Genomic DNA, 2,814 nt, shown 5'->3' on the forward strand with positions numbered 1-2,814 from the left:
CTCTGATCCCAGCGAGTCCCTTCCAGCCCAACCCTTCTCTGATTCTGTTATCAGAAGTTACCGGTGGAGGCTGGAAATTCTCACGGGAGCAGAAATAACCGGTGGTGTCGGGCACTAGCGTCAGCCGGTGGGTCTCGCCCGGGCTGCAGCTGGTTTCCCAACACCGACTGGCTTAAACGGGTGGATTCCACTTTTCCCTTCCCCCGAGAAATACAGCTTGATAATAGAWCACATTTTAAGAATAAAGAAGTGCAGACCTGGTGCGTGTCAAGTGGAGTGCGGTGGAGTTGTCAGTTGCCTTGCCAAGGTCGCAGCAATAGGAGAGTAGGAAGGCGGGTTACTGAAAGACCAACAGCACTGAAGGACATCTCTGAGCACGGGTGTCTCATTGGTGGGAAGGATCGTCTCCCGACAGGTTTTAAGTATCTCTGGAGAAAAACTCCACAAGCTCTGGACAACCTGCTCCGGCGCTCAAACTGTGGCCCTCACAAGCAAGAAGGTTTCCCACATTTCTGATGAAACTTCCTCTGTTTCGGTACTAGGCTGTTACCTYTTGTCCTGTGTCTCAACTGCATTGAAAAATTCTGGCCCTATCCTCTTGACACCTTCCCTGAGGCTATTTGTATGTATTGGTAACATCTTCTCAGCGTCCTTTTCTCCRGGCTGAGCAGGGTTTTCCTCATAGCAGAGATACGCCAGTGCCCTCATCATCCTCCTAGCCCTACGCTAGACTCTCTGCTGCAGTTCCAGGTCGTCCCTGTTTCCCTGTTGGGAGCCCGGAGCTGTTCGTGGCACCCAGGAGTGGCCTCAGCAGGGCTGGGCACGGGAGGAGCGTCACCTCCCTCACAACACTCACCCTGGAAGAGCACAAGATGTTAGTCTTGGACCTGACAATGTTTGTACTGGGACACATTTTATGGGCCAAGTAACCAACTAGGACCTATTCACAGGTGGAGATGAGACTGACCAGAAGTGCCTGGGTTGCCTTCTTGAGCTTCTAACAACACTGGTGKGACACTGGCTTTCTCCCGGCTCTCCGGTGCCTCTCCTGTTCTCCATGCCCATTCCTAGATGATGGAGAGCGGCCTAGCAATAACATCCACCAGCAGCCTCAGAGGTGGATGTTACTGCTAGGATGTTACTGTTGGGAAGAGCCCATCCATGGATGTGGGGCTGGCAGAGTCCTTCTTGCTCTTTCCTAACCAACCCTCTCTGGCTTTGCCCYACTTCAAGACCTGTAGGTTCTGTGCATGGAAGACCATTGAGCTCCCCCCCACCTCAGCCTCTGCTCCCACCTAGGTGYTRCYYTCATTCAYTGCTCAGTGCTGCCTGGCCATCCCTCCTCCTCCCTCRGTGCCRATATCCACCAGCCTTCAGTGGAGCCGTCCCAGTGAGTCCCTCTGCACTCCCCATTTACACGGGAGAAACCTTAATGACAGCCCAGGCTGTGAAACTGCATTGATGATGGGACAAAGGGCACSCTTGATGAAGGGCAACTCTCTGACACCTCCTCTCCCTCATCCCRTAATCACCGTGCCTTGCACCCAGACACAAAGATCCCAAAGAGCCAAGAGCTTGCACCAGGTTAGACAACATAATCTTGATTTATTTCAGAGGAGGCGCTGGAGGCTGATTGGAGCTCTTGCTGACATTTTCATGTTCTGTAACAAGCTCATCATTTCTTTTTGGTGCTCCTGCCTTTGCTCTGCCTTCCTCTGTTGTGGGGTCTTCCTCATTGGAGGCAGCGGCAGGATTGGGTGGCACTGCTCCTCTGCAAAGACAAGACAAGAATGGCTTTCAGGAAGGAGTCCTCGCGGGCAAGGAAGAGTCCCCCTAGGAATGCTCAGAGCAGATGTCCCAGCAGGTTTCTCCCAACAGCATGCCAGGCACTCCACAGTACTATCCCTACACACACTTGCCTGCTAGAAGATAGGAAATAAAAAGGATGTTGCAAAGAAAGGAACTTACGCTTTCCTCTCCTTCCTCCGGTAAACACACAGACAAGTCATCACTATCCCAAACAGCATGGATCCTGAGATCACACCAGGGAAGATCAAATAGTATGTTCGAAGAGATTTAGGCTCTGCAGCCTCTTTATTGTCACCACCAAGCCCTGGAGGAAAGGAGACAATCCCATTCAACAGTGGGTTGTGCAGTATTCCTAATCTCATGGGGTTTGGGAATCACAGACTATTTTAGATTCCTGGGCGTTTTGATCACTGATTCCAGCATCTTTCCACTAGAGGACAATTGTCTTGATTTACATTTGTCATGAGAGACACTGGTCCCCAAATGCATGAGCCAACACTACCCCTAGGTGTAGCTCAATGCTTGAGGGTGAGCACATATATTTGGAATATTAGAATCACCGAGGGAGCAATCAAATACAAAAACAAGAAACAAGAATTCAGAAATACTCCTAAAAGAAAGGAAAAAAAAGGAAAACAAAAAGGTAAAAGGAAAGTAGTAAAGAGAAAAAAAGAAAAAAGAAAGAGAAGAGAGGACGGAGAAGAGAAGAGAATAGAAGAAGGTCAAGGAAAATACAATAGCTGCTCTTGAAACGTCTCGGAGTGTCAACGAAAGGCTCCAGCCTCTGAGAAGCTGAAACAGTGCTGCCTCCAGGAACAGCAGGAGTTGCACACAGAGGATAAAAAGGGGGAAATGCCTGTTGCGATGTACGTGTTTGCAAGGGAGGTGCAGTGAATAGAAAGAGATGTTCAAATGACCAGGGACACGTGTACGTCTGGGTTCTCTGAGCTGTGGAGAAACCTTCTGGCCTTGAGATTGGGACATGGCCCCTGGGAATAAAGCAGT

The sequence above is a fragment of the Nothoprocta perdicaria genome, unplaced genomic scaffold (genome assembly GCF_003342845.1).
Source record: "Nothoprocta perdicaria isolate Ctin4 unplaced genomic scaffold, notPer1 scaffold_217, whole genome shotgun sequence".
In the NCBI taxonomy this organism is placed as follows: Eukaryota; Metazoa; Chordata; class Aves; order Tinamiformes; family Tinamidae; genus Nothoprocta; species Nothoprocta perdicaria.